Raw genomic sequence first — 17,468 nt, 5'->3', positions numbered from 1 at the left:
GACACACGGAGCTCTGAAACAGACCTGTTTACAGCGCAGCTTCAGGTTATAACGGACACGCTCAGCTGTTGACATGCTGCGGCAGATGTGTTGCGTTTGTGCTCTGTGTATTTCTGCAGTAGATTCGGTTTTCCACCTCCAATGTAGAGCAGCGTACAGCCCTATGGTACAGCCACTTCCCTAGCTTAACTCTTTGTCTCATTCAGACACCCAAACGGGGCTCTGTGTCTGGTAGAAGGTCTATTCTACCTTATCAGCAGAGCAATCACGTAATGCACAGCAGACTAATGGTGCAGATAGCCGATAGACTATTTTAAAATCTTTTTTAGAATGAGGAGCCTATGATCAAAATAATGAAGTTACTGTCTTTGTCTATGTCTGACCTGGGATGGCACATGTTAAAAATAGTGTGCGCATGCACAAGCACTACGGTCACGCGCAAAGTGTCCCGGTTTCAGCTACCGAAAATCTGGTCACCCTAAGTAGGCTACTACAGTTGGCTTACTTGAAACTTATTTCATGTGACTCGAGAGCACAGACTCGCCCATTGTGAAAAGCTGCACGTTTTTTTTGCAGACTTTACAAGAGGCAACTCATAGGGTTTGTCCCGTTTAATCCATAATTTGTATTTTTCATCTTCCAGCCAACGTTCATTGAAACGACAACCTGTCGGCAGCATTATTACGATATGACCACGCCAAGACCCGCCCTTCAATACCATTTATTGGCCAGGTGTCCATGATGCTTACGCAAGGTAGCGTAACCGTGACCAATCGGCTATCCTAACCTTAACCACTCGAGGTGAAATGCCTAACCCCAACCAATCGAGCTGCTTCTTAGAGCAGGTCTTGGCCTGGCTGCAGATCGCAGTCACACAGCGAGCAGGTTTAATTTTCGGCTCTCCAACATTTTATTTCTCCATTTAATAAACAAACTATTCAGTAAGTTAGATATTTGTTGTGAAAGAAATACAGTTACAATTTCAAGCCTTTTCAAGCATTTTATCCAAAATTCAAGCACTTGCATCAACTTATGTTTGTGAATCAGTGTTTTCTACTGAAACAAGTAAATTAAAAATATTGCTCTGTTCTTACGGAGCTGCTAAGAGGTTTCCCACTTGGTCAATCTAGGTAAGAAAAAAAACTATGAAAACTGCTATGTATTAGGACTGTCATTACATCTGGAAGTCACTGCTGCTGTTGTAGTGTGTACGTGCATGTGTCGTGTGACTCTTTGCTATGGTGCTCTTTATGCTGAGCTGGTTGGCCACCCCTGGCTTAGTGCATATATAAAAAAACTATTCTAGTATGCCTACTGACTTCAAGAAAACAAATATTGCTATATTGAGATCTACAATAACTTTTCATATGTACTGTATATGGTTTTACTTTATTAGTACTCTTAAGGTGAATTTAAAACAAATACCTACAACACTAAAGCTTGGTTAGTTGATATTTGCTCTGCAACATTGTCTTTTCATATCCTTGCCTTATGAATGAGAGCAGATTTGAAACCTGAACACGTTCAACATTCGCTGGAAAAAATTTAAGATTTCCTTTTAAGAATACCATTCTGAACCATTGAATGCAGTGAAAGCAATGCATTATAGATACCAGGCCGCAGGAGAAGCGTTAAGTTAATTCATCAGTCTGCCCCACAAGCAGTAGACAAGGTTTTGACTGAAGCAAAGTTAAGAGCCTGTGGGGAAGAGAAAGTAAATGTGGTGCAGTTCATTTGAGCTTAGCTCAGAGCTGAATGAAGATTTGAATAGTGTGAGATCTGATGTTGGCAAAAATGGAGAATCTCATTTCACTATCATCGCTAAGCCTATTTCTTTTCTTCTCTCAAATTTCTTTCTGTCCGTATTCATTCTACATTAGTCCCTTTGCCTCTGTCCTGCACTCCATCTTCCCCTCCGTTTTTTTTTTTTTTTTTTACTTTCCTAACATTGTCCTTGTTCTGCCCATGCCTGATCTTTTCTCACCATACTGGTCTTCTTCCTGTGCCCCTGCATGGGCCAGCAGGTCCGGTTTGTTGACAAGGCGGGAGGCGTAGAGGGGTTTGAGGACCAGGAACAGGAGCAGGATGGAGGGGACAATCTGGGTGGTGGCTCCCTCCAGCATTATAAAGTACCTTTGGTGAAAAAGGCCAAGTATAAGAAGACTTTTATCCCAACCGCCGTTGATATTTTAAATAGGAAATAGGGGAGGGGGGGTATCTTAAATTGTGTGGTTGTCTGTTGTATTGTATTGTTTGTTTGCTGTATATTGTTTGTTGAGCCTCTTGTCGATCACCGAACCCTCGCCTTCTAGCTGTGAGCCCTAATAAAGAAATATTTGCGGTCACGACGTCTCGTTCTCTGAGACTAAAGTTACATGGCAACTACCAGCAACGGGTGGAGTATACATGCTGCCTCCTGTTTATGCCCAGTATACCAGAATGATGATGAGATATGAGGTTTGGGCGTGTTTAAAGTTTAAACGGAGATCAGGTCTTCTACCGGAGCTAAAACACTTGGGTGCACGGAGATCACTTTTGGCTCAAAACTCTGCTTGAAAATCAAAATGTAGCAATGTAAATGTAGCCCAGTACTTGTGATTTCTACCCTAACGAGTTCAAAACAACAGAGGCCTCCCCCCTTACCCCAGGAAGAACTCTGTGTCATTCATCCACTGGTTGATGAAGTGGGCGGTGATGGGCTGAGGGTTGAGCTGGAAGTGCATGTTTTCCAGAGTGTGAAGGAGCAGCCACAGAATGGATTTTGATAACGTAATGGTTTAGGAATCATTCAATGGTTTACTTAAGCATATTTCGTTAGTTTTTATAATAGATTTCTATAAACATTGAATATATAAGAGTTGCCTAGATTTTCAGAAGACCCAGACATTCCACCTGGCATTTCATAATTAGCGCTGCAGCAGATGTCACGCTGCAGCGCGCAGCTCACTTGATCACACAGCAGAATTACATTGCAAACTGTGTTGATGATGGACATAAACTGTGTTCTTTAGTCCTAAAAATTATACAAATAATATAAAAAATGTGGCCTGGGTTAGGGTTAGGGGTCCGAGTGGCCTGAGTATATGGGCGTGGTTAAAGTATAGGGGCCGGCTCAGTATCACAAGTAGACCACACATTCTAAGTTTCATGTAAATCAGATAATGTTTGTCATATACTGTAAGGCAGATTTTCTGTTGCCAGCGGGGGGTGGGGTGGGGCTATGACCAAAAGTCAATTAAATATAGATTAGGCCTGCACGATTCGGGGAAAAATATGAATCACGATTTTTTAGCTTAGAATTGATACAACGATTTTTTTCTCACGAAGTTTAATATTTATTGCACACATGAACCATGACAAAACAAAACAAATTGGCAGTACCAAACAGATTTTTCTTTTGGCACCTATAGCACACTGCGCATCACCACAAGCCTGTAAACATAGAGGCTTCAATGAATAAAGAAAATAAAGTACATACTGGCCATTTAAGTACAGTAGGCTACCAAAAATAGTGACATATAACACATTGAACTAAATATGGCCCTGATACAGGCTCTATCTGAACTCCTTGAACATGTCTACATAATTAAAACATGTCAATCAACATGCTACAGCTACAGCTTCAGTCTCTAGAGCAGTGGTTCTCAACCGGTGGGGGGCGCGGACACTCTCCCGGGGGGGCGCGAGTAGGCTACAGGATGAAAAAAAAAAAAAAGATTTCAGAAAAAAAATTTCCCCCATGTTGAAATGCAAGTGGTTGGACTATAACACACAAACAAATCATCCTCCTGGCGACTTTTTTGTCAAAAACTAATCTAGCGACTTTTACTGGTGTTATTGGAGACTTTTGTGGTGTTTGGAGACTCGAAAGCACGTATCACTCTGCAGCTACTGTGCTCAACGAGCAGCGGGTGCTGCCGTGAGCCCCTCCCCCGTCCAAAAGCACTCCCAGGCGGTCAGTCTCTCAGTAGCCTCGCGCACCAGTCCCAGCATGCAGTCAGAGCAGAGAGGAGACACACACCACTCCTCATATAAACTCAGATTTTGCTCCTTGCTGACAGAGTGGACGCCTTCACACAAAAACTTGACCTCTGGCATGGCCGCATCAGTCGAGGGAACTGCGACATGTTCCCCAGCCTTGCAGACTTAATCACTGATGCACGTCACACAACTTCTCCTCTCTATTTCAATCAGCGTCTGAGCACCTGTCAGCAATGAGAGAACAGCCACTGATCAAGCGGGAATGAGAACGGGTCAAATTAATTTCCTTGTTTTTGTTATGAAGACGACCGTGTGTGTGACTCTAACATCTCACATTTACCAAAATAACGTACAGCGAAAGACCGCGCAAAACATTTCAGACTGTACTGCCAACATGTGTACATTTTAACATCAATGTACGCTGTAACGTTTTTTCATTATATAGTCACTGAAGCGGCTGCTGTTTCAGTACTGTCTGCTCTCTGCATTTCCCCCGCGACTGACGCGCGCACACAATCACACACGGTGGATGCAGATAAAAACGCTGATGAGACGACACAATGACCTAAATTGAGGACAGCTATGCTCGTTATTGTAAGTGCAATGATAAGTTAAAGTCCAATAAGTACTTTATCAAACCGCATGAATGCGTGTGTGTGTGTGGCCAGGATATGACATTAATAGGGGTGTAACGATATATCGTGGTACGATTTATCGCGATGCAAAAATGTTATGATATGTATTGTAGAGGTATGGCGATATTATTAAAAAATTTTTGTTATATATATATATTTTTTTTTTATTTTACTACCACCATATAGGTGCTGACACACATACCAGACGGCCGACCATCGGCAGAAAAGCCAGTCGAGATGATCAATCGCGTCCCCGAGGTCCAAAAAACCATAGATATAGAACAATAAGCAAAAAACTGCTTCGGGACACATCAAAAAGACAAGAGGAGACGTAATACGCCTCCATAACAGCAGGCGGCGCTAATCTGTATTGTTGCCCAAGAAATGACGACCGGCAGCTGATTGGACGAATGCGTCACATGGGGTTTGTTTTCTCCGGAAATCCAAAGCCAGACTGTCATGGCGGCTTGTTCAGAATACGATCTCATATTTTACTAAAATAGTTCACTGAAACGTGTTTCTGAAAACATTTTAAGCGAGAAATAGGCCGAGCAGTTGCTGAATCTGTCTTCATATCAGCTCAACAAAGGTCACTTTAAAAGATTTTCATCAGATTTTGAGAAACTGTAGTCACGCTCATTCTGCTCGCCATTTCCGGGTGAGTCCCGACGGCCCTGCCGCCGACCGAACATGTCAGGTCGGCCAAAATGAACGCCGACCACCCCCCAGACTGATGACAGCACGGGACACAACGAACAGATTCGTTTCACTGACCTCGCCAGACTGTCCAACGGCCGAAAATCGGCCCTGTGTGTCCCGGCCTATGACGTCCGTTTAATCCTATTGGTTGAACTACCGTACCCGCGTCATGTTTACATACACTGCATTCATGCTTCAATGAATAGGATATGACGTCTGACTTTACATACAGAAGGTTAAACTAAATCTTTATTTATATTGAAGTATTGTACATTCTTTAAGTTGTATGTATAACAAGACAGTTATTGAACACTGTTAATGTTAAATAAATCTGTTATTTGATTTTCAGTTGAATTTTTGCATTTTTTTCAAAATATCGTGATACATATCGTATCGTGAACCCAGTATCGTGATACATATCGAATCGTGAGCTGAGTGTATCGTTACACCCCTAGACATTAACTAACAATGTAAAGATCAACAAGCCACTGACAGTGACAGATATGTTCATATTTGATTCATTCAATAAATTATTATTTTTTGTCTTAAATCCACCAGCCATTTTCCTATTATACCAACATTTGCAGCATCCAGAGCCTTTTTGATAAGGTTCCTAGGAAATCTCAGCCCAGAGTAATTAATTAATAGTACTAATTATTATTCTCCCCAAAACAAGTTTTATTATTTTTAAAGAACTAAAAAAAAAAAAAAACAACACCACAACTTTTATCGCAATTTTTAACAAAAGCTCCCGTGAAATCAGGCATTTTGGGCCACAACAATCTCAAAAAAGGCCGTGAAATCCTGGAGGGACTGCCCTTGTGTGTTTTTTCATGTGTTATCATGCGCATTCACCAGTGTTTTTTTGTTGTTGTTGTTGTTGTTGTTGTAGGTAGGCTACTCCTGATTTTGTCAGTCATCACGTGCTGTAGTAGGGGGGCCCACCTTGATAATCCTGCATAGGGGCCTGGTGTTGGCTCGTAACGCCACTGACCTCCTGCCCTCTTTTGTCATTCTGGGCAGCATTGATGCAGGAATACCCTCAACTCTGTGACGTCACCTTGAAGATTCTCCTCTCTTTCGCGTCGGCATATTTGTGTGAGGCAGGATTCTCAGAAATGACTGCACTCAAAACGAAATACCACAATCGTGCACAAATCAAGGATGATTTGAGGCTATGTTTATCAGACATTTAGCCAAGAAATTGGAGGGGGGGGGGGGCCCAACTGCAATGAACCAGCTTTGGGGGGGCCCAGCTTGCAAAAGGTTGAGAACCCCTGCTCTAGAGAAATGGAGTTTGTCAATTGCCAATTTAAGTAAAGTCTCAAAAACAGAATGATTTTTCAGCACACTTCTTTAACTGCTTGCCTTTTATAGAATTAACATTCAACTGGGCATTCAAGTAAGTTACCAAAAATATAAGTTTAACGCACTGCGCTGAATATGGCCTTGGCTTCATCATATTGCACTTTGTGGTGATGTTTAAGGTGCTGGTAAAGATTGGTGGTGTTACTTTGCGTTGCTGCAACGGGGGCAAAGCATGCCTTGCAAATCACATTTGACTGACCCTCGTCGTCTTGCTTGAATCCAAAATACACCACCAAATGCGGGCCTTTTGTTGTAACGAGTTAGGTTTGAGACTGAGTGGTTGGCTGATTCTCGTCACTAGTACCTGGGTTTTCATCAATATCCATTTGGTTTATTTCCGAACTACCGCGCTCGCTCGACGAGTGAAACACGTGACTAAAAGGCGCTTTGTCATTGGCTGAGGGTTAAGCCCTGAACTTTGTGAGAGCTGTCCTTTTTTTAAATCAAAGTCGTTTAAAAATTAAACCGTGAACAGGGTGAATCGAGATCACGATTTTATAAGAATTTATCGTGCAGGCCTACTATAGATGTCTTCAGGCCTGGACCCTTGTCAATCGTGAGAAATTTCGGGCAGATATGACAATGTACACTAAAGTTATAACTTCTTCGTTCATCGATAAATGCTCAAAATGGCCCCCACGGCCATACCGTTCAACAAAAAGTTTTGCTTTTAATAACTTTTCTTCATTGAGGTCTTTAGATGACACAGACTGAATGTGAAGTTCATCGAATGAAATCTCTCAGAGTTATTCGTTAAAGTATAGCAACTATAGTTTTGGGCCTATGTCCTGTTGCCACTAGGGGCGCTATGACTTTGACTCAATTTTGGCCGGTAGGAGCCGGCAGGAGCCAATTGAACTATGTACACTCAAGTAACACCCACTTCCTGTTTCGATGGCAAAACGCACAAAATGGCCACGCTGCCACGGCGAGGCCCCATGACCACAAATGTTTCTTTTAATAACTTTTCATCTTTAAGGTCTTAAGATGGCACAGACCGATCGGATGAAATCTCTAGGAGTTCGTTAAAGGTCCCATGACATAGTGCTCTTTGGAGGCTTTTATATAGACCTTAGTGGTTCCCTAATACTGTATCTAAAGTCTCTTTTATATAGGCCTTAGTGGTCCCCTAATACTGTATCTGAAGTCTCTTTTATATAGACCTTAGTGGTCCCCTAATACTGTATCTGAAATCTCTTTTGTATAGGCCTTAGTGGTCCCCTAATACTGTATCTGAAGTCTCTTTTATATAGACCTTAGTGGTCCCCTAATACTGTATCTGAAGTCTCTTTTATATAGACCTTAGTGGTCCCCTAATACTGTATCTGAAGTCTCTTTTATATAGACCTTAGTGGTCCCCTAATACTGTATCTGAAGTCTCTTTTATATAGACCTTAGTGGTCCCCTAATACTGTATCTGAAATCTCTTTTGTATAGGCCTTAGTGGTCCCCTAATACTGTATCTGAAGTCTCTTTTATATAGACCTTAGTGGTCCCCTAATACTGTATCTGAAGTCTCTTTTATATAGACCTTAGTGGTCCCCTAATACTGCATCTGAAGTCTCTTTTATATAGACCTTAGTGGTCCCCTAATACTGTATCTGAAATCTCTTTTGTATAGGCCTTAGTGGTCCCCTAATACTGTATCTGAAGTCTCTTTTATATAGACCTTAGTGGTCCCCTAATACTGTATCTGAAGTCTCTTTTATATAGACCTTAGTGGTCCCCTAATACTGTATCTGAAGTCTCTTTTATATAGACCTTAGTGGTCCCCTAATACTGTATCTGAAATCTCTTTTGTATAGGCCTTAGTGGTCCCCTAATACTGTATCTGAAGTCTCTTTTATATAGACCTTAGTGGTCCCCTAATACTGTATCTGAAGTCTCTTTTATATAGACCTTAGTGGTCCCCTAATACTGTATCTGAAGTCTCTTTCCCGAAATTCAGCCTTGGTGCAGAATTACAGCCACTAGAGCTCTCCCACAATGAGCTTTCCTTAGTATCTGCCATTTCTGTGTCTGTATTGAGTAGGAGAGAGGTGGGGGGGCAAGGTGGGGGGGTGGGGGTGTTGGCCTTGACCAACTGGCACTTTGCTCGTTTGAAAGCCATGATGTCTCTCTCTCACTGGTGGGCCAAATTCTCTGGGCGGGCAAAGTAAAGAAAAGGGAGGTAACCTTGCTCCTTATGACCTCATAAACAAGAAACAGTTTTTTCAGTTCAGCAGCAAAATAATGGAATGCTCATGTTTTAATCAGGTTAAAAAAGCTTGAAAGACAGACAGTCAATGTTGTCTGATAATTCCTCTCTGAATGTATTCACACTGTACTATACTACAGGTGTAGCCTTTTTATTAGTGTCATTTTCACCAGGTCTGACATGTGTGCACATTTTCATTAGTTTTCAAGCATTCCAAACCCCTCAAAAATTAGGGGTGCACCAAATGTTCAACAACAGAAATTATTCGGCCGAAAATAGCATTAAAAAAAGGCACTTTGTGTTTTGGGCAACAGCATTTCACCATAACATGACAGCAAATCCCACAACACCACACCATTTCCCCACAACAGCAAATCCCTCAACACCACAGCAAACCCTAACACTAACCCTAATTATGGGTATTCTCAATTGGTGACGTCACCAATTGACATAGTTGAGATGCTAATTATGCAAGTGAGGCATTTCAGGCAGTTAAGGAGAAGTTCTTTCTGTAGGAGGAAAAGCTCCCTTTGGTGTAAAATGTGTTTTTATTTACTTTAAAGACCTATTACATACATAAAACAACTATATAACAAACTAAATGATGGTTCGAAATCCACAAAAAGCATAATAGGGCCTGTTTTTAAATCATAAAACGTCCCTGGGTGGGCTTGAACCACCATCCTTTCGGTTAACAGCCAAACGCGCTAACCAATTGCGCCACAGAGACAACTCTGGCACAGACCTGAGGGGGTGGGGCCTCACTCTTCAAGCCACACCCGTTTCCATTTGCTACTTTTCTGATTTTAATTCAATATCTATGGATCCAAAGAGGAGCGCAACCTTTCCACAAAATTCCGTGTACATCAAAGGAACTTTATCCCAATGATGTTGTGTACTTGGGGGCTGCCCGCTGGCCACGCCTAAGCTAAATCATTGCAGAACTTTGCAATTTTCACCAGGTCTGCCAAAGAACTTCTCCTTAACTGCCTGAAACGCCTTGCCTGCATAATTAGCATCTTAACATTGTGCCTGCTGGTAGGAGGTGACATCTGCCTGAGAGGAGGTGGCAGTAGGCTGAGAGAAGGTAGCAACAGGAATAGTGTGATAAATACATTTTAGCCAATGACTTCATTATTCTAAGTTCTAAGTAGTGACAACAAAACTGTCGGCGCGTCAACATGATACAAACCTTCCGTGGTCTCGTGACATCCCTACCGGGGATTTCCACTGGATGCATGCCGGCTGCGTGCTCCGCCGTCCGTCAGTACCCACCGGGTCCGGATTTGTTGCGCAACGGCTGCGGCCGTGACTGACAGCTGTTGTCACGAGGACCCACAAGTTCTCGCGAATTCACGTAGAATAGAACCACAAAACCAGTTAGTTTCCATCCAGAGGAGTAGAGGGGAAACAACTCTGTTCTGTGTTTTCAAGGTTTAGTGCATATGATCCGCCGTGAGCACGGTGTATTTTATTTTGAAAATTAACCGGATATTTATTTTGTTTCTGTGCTCGACTTCCTGTCCCGCACTATCTGCCGTGTGCTGAATTGCTGCGGAGCTCTCCGTCGTCCGTCAAAAATAGAAGCTCTGCGTATCTGCTCCGGAGGGCTGCAGACTGACGGAACTGGGACGGAGTCGGGACGCAGACGTTCCGCAGTCTGTGGAAATACACACATCGACTTTAATGGAAACCTATTGACTCCGTCGACGTTCCGCAGACGTTCCGCATCCAGTGGAAATTGCCGGTTAGTTTGCCATGACACTCTTGAGGCTCTGGACCACATTTGTCAAAAACTGGTCATTAAGGGGCGCTACAAATGTGAAAAGTTTATTTTTTTATAAAGGGCTCCGGCAATTTTTACAAAATCCGGAGGGTACGATTTAGGGCCTCTTCTGAAGCCACACCCACAATGTTGTACTGATTGGTCAAAATGCCCTATTACACTTTTACTTAAAATATCTGATAGTTGCCTGATCAGTCTTCTCTTCATAGCATCACAGCAAATTAGCTATGTATTTAATATCTAAAACTAGGGGTGGGGGAAAAAATCGATACAGTATAGTATCGCGATATTTTTCGTGGCAATACTGTATCGATACACAGACGCCAAGTATCGATCTTTTATAATATATGTGTTGGTCAGTCTGTCTGCTTGACAATCCCATTTTGCAGCAATAAAATTGAAGTGAGATGAACAAACAGAGAAATGTATCTTTTTCGATAAAACAGATGTTGATAACATTTTCCTTTGGGGACATCATTTGAAATTGGGAAAAATTTGAAGTTGGAAAAAAGGTAATAAATTGCAAAATATCGCAGAATATTTAATATATGTTTAAAATCGCAATAACATCGTATTGTGACATAAGTATCGTGATGATATCGTATTGTGAGGCCTCTGGTGATTCCCACCCCTATTCAAAACATATATACCAAAACCATATTACAAAAGTTATCATTGCTCTTTTTTTAACCAAAATACACAATATATATTCGTGACAATCGACATTGGGAGTTTACAGAGTCAGTGAAGGCAGCAGTGTCATGGCCTTGACACAGTGAAAATATAGCCTCATTCTGGCATTTCACCTAAATTAAAACAAGCATTACTGTATAATAATAGGAATTATTTGTGTGCAAATCCAACTAAACTGACTGAACACATATTTGTAGATGAAGAAAACGCTTTTTGTTTGTGTAAATCACTACAGTGTAATAAATTAACAATTTATAAAACTATTTTTCCCCTCTTTTTTCTGGGCCAGTAAAACTGATCTACTGGCCCTGGGGGCTAGTTGGGGAAAAATGTTATGTTGGTGCCAATTACTTTAGAGTTGATAGCCCATGTAATTCAATTCAATTCAATTTATTTATAGTATCAAATCATAACAAAAGTTATCTCGAGACACTTTACAGATAGAGTAGGTCTAGACCACACTCTATAAATTCCAAAACCCCAACAATTACAGTAATTCCCTATAATTGTCAGTGATATATTAAAAGGAATCTACCAGGCTTTAATGTGGAAAGACTCAAACTGCAGGGACTGTATGTCTCCTGACAGAACCGTTATGAAGGCATAAAGAGCCTCTTCCTCTCCCCCATTGACCTTGTTTTTTCTAAAGCGGCGTCTGAGGTTAAAAAAGAAATCAATCGTCCCTGGGTGGGCTTGAACCACCAACCTTTCGGTTAACAGCCGAACGCGCTAACCGATTGCGCCACAGAGACTTCTGAGTGGGCCACTGTTAGGTTTGGAAATGACATTAATAATGCAGTGAACCAGCCAGACTCTTGAAAAATACGTGATACACATTTTTGGTCACACTGCCCAGCACTAGGTGACGGCAGTTGTTGACATTATTTTTTTATTTACTTTACTTTACTTTATACTTTATTAGTCCCATCACTGGGAAATTTGTCTTGGACACCGTGCATAGTCTAGTCATGCAAAGCAACATGATCAAAGTACATAAAAACACATGATCAAATACGTAAAAACACAATAATAATAGATCATTCACACAATACAGCATCCAAAAACAAACAGCACAAGAAGGCAGTTCACAGTATTTCATTTCTATTTAGCGCCTTGATTGCATTAGGAACAAAGGAGTTTTTTAGTCGATTAGACCTGCACATCAAGACCCTGTACCTCCTTCCCGAAGGTAATAATTTAAAATTGTCATTCAAAATATGTGTATCGTCTCTCACAATTTTCTTGGCATGATTTAGAATTGAAGCATCAAATAGCTCTTGGGGCGATCGTTCCCCCACACCCCCTATAATTTTAAAAGCCATGTGCACCAATCGTCCCAACCTTGATTTTAATTGGACAGTCAAATTACCATACCATGTCGTAATACCATATCTGATCAAACTCTCAAAAATAGACTGGTAGAACAAATACATAATTCTCTGATTTACTCCGAACGCTTTTAACCTTCGTAAAAAATATAGCCTCTGCTGTAACCTGGAACAAAGATTGTTGACATGAGAAGACCAACATAGTGCATTATCTATATAAACTCCCAAGTACTTATGTGAAGGTACCTGTGCAATGATATTACCATATATCATTACCGGACTATGGTCTCTTACACTTCTAGGATCAAAAATGATCTCTACAGTCTTGGCTCCATTCAGTATTAAAAAGTTATTATCGCACCAGCCAACAAATCTGTCTACCTCAGAGAAATAGTGTGAAACATTATCTTTCCTTTTTAATAAGCTTAAAATTGCTGTGTCATCAGAAAACTTAATAAAAAAAGTGCTCTCTTGACTTGCTACGCAGTCATTGGTATATAATGTAAATAAAATTGGTGAACAGACGCATCCCTGCGGGGCTCCCGTATTTGTAATTTTAACCTCAGAGTACGAGTTGTTGACTCTCACTTGTTGTGTGCGATTGTTCAGAAAGGAATAGAGCCATTTGATACAGTATGGATTTACATTAAGTTCTTTTAACTTTGTGGTCAGCAATCTAGGATTCAGGGTATTGAACGCTGAACTAAAATCAATAAAAAGTAAACGGGCATATGCTTGAGTGTCTTCTAAATGACTAGTCACTAAGTGAGAGATGCAGTTAATGGCGTCCTCAGTACCTCGCCTCTCCTTATAAGCAAATTGAAACGGGTCGAGTAAATGTTTAACATGATCCTTCAAACCCATTAAAACATATCGTTCAAAACACTTCATAACATGTGATGTTAGGGCCACAGGTCTGAAATCACGATTCTCCATTGAGTTCTGTTTCTTAGGGACTGGTATAACAATAGATTTTTTCCATAAGGATGGAATAGTATGTAAATCTAAAGATTTTTGAAAAATTGGGCAGAATGCCCTGGAAAGCTCTATTGCACAGGTTTTCAACAAAAAGGCTGAAATCCTATCTGGACCCATAGATTTTTTAGAGCATACATCTCTAAATAAAGTGCTAACCACCTGTGGGTCCACCACTATCCTCTGACCTGGTTCACATGTTACATTATCCAGAACATCCGTATAATCATCTGGCGACTCAAATCTAAGAAAAAAAATCATTTAAATCGTTTGCCCTATGTTCGTCATCATTAGTTATAAAATTTCTATGAGGGGATGTCATATTTGTCACAAGTTTCATTGAGTCCCATAGGTTTTTTGAATTCCCTGTGGCATAATTATCTTCTATTGTATCTCTATATTTTTTCCTTGCCCCCCTCAATAATATATTCAATTCTCTTTGGACTAATTTTAATTTGATTTTATCATTATTTATAAATGCCAACTTCTTCCTATTCAAACATTCCTTAACTTCCTTTGTTATAAAACTTTTGTTATTTGGAAATACTGTTACAGTTTTCTTCTCCACAATAGAGTCCACACAAAAATGTATATAGTCCGTTGTAGTTTCTGTAGCTGTCTCAATATCCATTTCGTAAAAGATATTCCAATCCGTGGAATCAAAGCAGCCTTTTAAAGTCTGTATGCTATCCTCCGACCAGACCGAGATTGTCTTTGTGTGTGGCTTAGTTCCTTTTAAAAGAGTTTTATAGATTGGAATCAAATGGATAGTGTTGTGATCACCATTAGATAAAGGAGGCTTGGGCTTAGCAACGTATGCGTTTTTAATGTTTCCGTAGCATTTGTCCAGAATCTTGTTACCTCTAGTGAAGCACTTAATATATTGTTCGTATCCCGGAAGCATAAGCTCCAGTTTACACTGATTAAAATCTCCAAGGATGAGAATTGGGGCCGCTGGAGTACGCCTCAGTTGTTCGTTGACACAATCACTTATGCACCTGGCCGCATTTGCGGCATTCCGCCAATTGGAACGTATACACGCACAAATAATGATGTTTCCAAATTCCCGCGGTAAATAAAATGGTCTTAATGATAGACATAATAATTCCACATCGGGATTACACACAGTATCTCTCACCGTATGCTGTTGGCACCATTTGTCCTTGACGTATATGCAGACACCGCCGCCTCTGGATTTACCCGAGTTTCCATCCCTGTCTGCTCGAACAAGCGAAAACCCGTCCAGCTCAACCAGAGAGCAGGGGATGTCCCGATGAAGCCATGTCTCCGTGAATACCATCAAGCTGGACTCACGGGTACGTGCCATGTCCTTGTAACCGTGCGTAACTCCTCGATTTTATTCTTTAAGGACCGCACATTACTTAAAATCACAGACGGAAGAGGAGGTTTATCACCACGGCTCAAGACGGCGACGGACACCTCCTCTCTTCCCCTCTTTTTCCTGGGTCGCGCCGAAGATGCACTCTTCCTCCTGATATCAGCAGGTAAGTCCGTGGGAGGCAATGTTGTTTCAGTCCTTAAAAGGAACAGTTCCGCTCTGCTATAACTCAAGGATGGTAACGTTACACCGACCAATTGTGCAGATGATACGCGATTCAAAGCAAGGATCCTCCCACCAATCAAGATTCATTGTGATCAACGCTTTCACATTAAAAACATCATAAAAAACAAAACAAACAATTAAGATCAAGTTCGACAAAGCAACAGACTGACAGTGCACGTGTCCGAGTCGCCAGCTGAGCAGCGCCACCGGATGTGAGGTTGTTCACTGGTTTAGGCTAACGTTAGCTAGCGTTGCACCTATAGTTTCCAATCACAAGGAACTGACTTTTGATTGGGACTGGCATTAACAATGTCACTGGCTCAAACGAGCCAGCGACTGGCTAATTAACTTGCCCGACATACTTTTTTAGTGGCCCGGGACGATCAGGTCATTGTCAAATCCTGTCAAGGGCAACTGGACTGAGTAAGCCCTGACTGCAGTACTGCAGTACTTTTTACAATTCAAATATCATTATTTATTATAATCTATATATCTATATATAATTTATATTATAAAGGTATTATAATCTATATATCTATATATAATATATATTATAATTATTATAAAGGTGTTGCATTGACGTTTGAGAATGTGCTGCCTGATATCCGCCACCAGATGGCGCGCCCACGGAGTCAAACGTTTAGCTCCGCCCACATTTGGCCCAACCCCGATCTGCGTACTGCAGTCAGGTGCAATTGACTGGACTTGGTTAAAGGTGCTCAAAGACGTTTTGTTTCTTAACTGAGAGACTTCTTCAGTTCAGGTTTGGTTCCCCTAGATTTTACCTTTCTTGGATAACTATGACCTTGATGACTGAGAACCTATATAGACATAAGTAAAGTACTGTCACTGGGATTTTAATGTTAGGTTACAGTACACTGGTAAGAAAAGCTTTTCGTCCCTGGGTGGGCTCGAACCACCAACCTTTCGGTTAACAGCCGAACGCGCTAACCGATTGCGCCACAGAGACGAAGTTGGTGCTTACTCCACAGATCAGAATCTTTGATTTTGTGCTTTGCAGTGACAGGTGATGGACCACGAACGAGGGGACTGCAGGCGTGCCAGAATGGAAAGTAGAGAAGATAAAGGTACATTAGGTAGTATATGCAAATTATGTAATTTGCACCTAAGCATAATATTTGGCAATTCCCCCAGAAATGGAAAAAAGGATATGCGCCCAACGTGGGGCTCGAACCCACGACCCTGAGATTAAGAGTCTCATGCTCTACCGACTGAGCTAGCCGGGCTCTTGATCAGGGTGGAAGGTAGAGTAGTTAAACATACATTAGGTTGCATATGACACTACGGAGGTCAGTTCCACAACAGAGCATCCACTTGTTGTCTTCTGCCAACAATGCAGGGTCGTTATTTTGCAATGAGGTCCCAAACACTCACTCTAAAAACCTAGGGAAACCCCTGGGATACTGTTTTGTTTGTTTTTTTACCATCATTGATAAAATTAAGTCAGGCTGGAGAACAAAAACAATCTGACAATTCTCTAATACATGGGGAAAAAAGTTCGCGCCCAACGTGGGGCTCGAACCCACGACCCTGAGATTAAGAGTCTCATGCTCTACCGACTGAGCTAGCCGGGCTACTATTTTAGCAACTGAAAGTTGGATTTAAGAACGTGCAGTCACCTTTGCAGTACCCTGATTTTTTAGATATAAATTTCATGAAGTTCATCAAAACAAGTCTGCAAGGAGGTGGAATGATGCGTGGAGAATCACTAAAAAACGTATTTGTCTTGTAAAACGAGTGACACTGAGATCGAAAGATTGGCATGCTACTGTGGTACAGCGACATAAGCAGGGTCAACGGCGCAGAGTCCGGCGTACTCTGCGTCTACGCCAGACCCTGCGCCGTAGCCTGACGTGCACCTCTCGAAAAATGAAACTACACGTCGCTCGTGTAATTGTTGCCAGGTCAAAAAGTAGCTATCTTGAGGATTTCAATCTCTTTCACTGTAAAAGATAAAACCAGTAAAGTTGCCTAGGCATTAACTAACATTAAAGTCAAAATGATATATCCTACCACGTAGCGACCATAACTTAAGTTAGTTTTGACTAAAAATACTGAATCTACCTCGACTAACTCTATATTTCCCTATAGGTTATTTACATAACACACTTTAAAACACAACTTAACATTGCAAGAGGTCACACGCTGAGTAACAATTACTGCTAAAGCTATTAACGCTTCATGCTAATTGACGTTAATGTTTTAAGATAGCACCGCTAAT

General features: G+C 41.3%; 5 non-coding genes across 5 annotated transcripts; all 5 read right to left on the bottom strand.

Moving 5' to 3' along the window:
• Positions 1-9,536: 9,536 nt before the first annotated feature.
• trnan-guu (transfer RNA asparagine (anticodon GUU)) lies at positions 9,537-9,610 on the bottom strand. The gene has a single exon. It is a non-coding gene; the product is annotated as a tRNA-Asn (tRNA).
• A 2,427-nt stretch (positions 9,611-12,037) lies between these two features.
• Positions 12,038-12,111, bottom strand: trnan-guu (transfer RNA asparagine (anticodon GUU)). Its single transcript has one exon. It is a non-coding gene; the product is annotated as a tRNA-Asn (tRNA).
• A 4,011-nt stretch (positions 12,112-16,122) lies between these two features.
• Positions 16,123-16,196, bottom strand: trnan-guu (transfer RNA asparagine (anticodon GUU)). The gene has a single exon. It is a non-coding gene; the product is annotated as a tRNA-Asn (tRNA).
• Positions 16,197-16,400: 204 nt separating this feature from the next.
• trnak-cuu (transfer RNA lysine (anticodon CUU)) lies at positions 16,401-16,473 on the bottom strand. Its single transcript has one exon. It is a non-coding gene; the product is annotated as a tRNA-Lys (tRNA).
• Positions 16,474-16,748: 275 nt separating this feature from the next.
• Positions 16,749-16,821, bottom strand: trnak-cuu (transfer RNA lysine (anticodon CUU)). The gene has a single exon. It is a non-coding gene; the product is annotated as a tRNA-Lys (tRNA).
• Positions 16,822-17,468: the final 647 nt, after the last annotated feature.

The sequence above is a fragment of the Perca flavescens genome, chromosome 19 (genome assembly GCF_004354835.1).
Source record: "Perca flavescens isolate YP-PL-M2 chromosome 19, PFLA_1.0, whole genome shotgun sequence".
NCBI lineage: Eukaryota > Metazoa > Chordata > Actinopteri > Perciformes > Percidae > Perca > Perca flavescens.
Note: the sequence above shows the minus strand (reverse complement) of the source record. Positions and strands in the feature narration are given on the sequence as shown.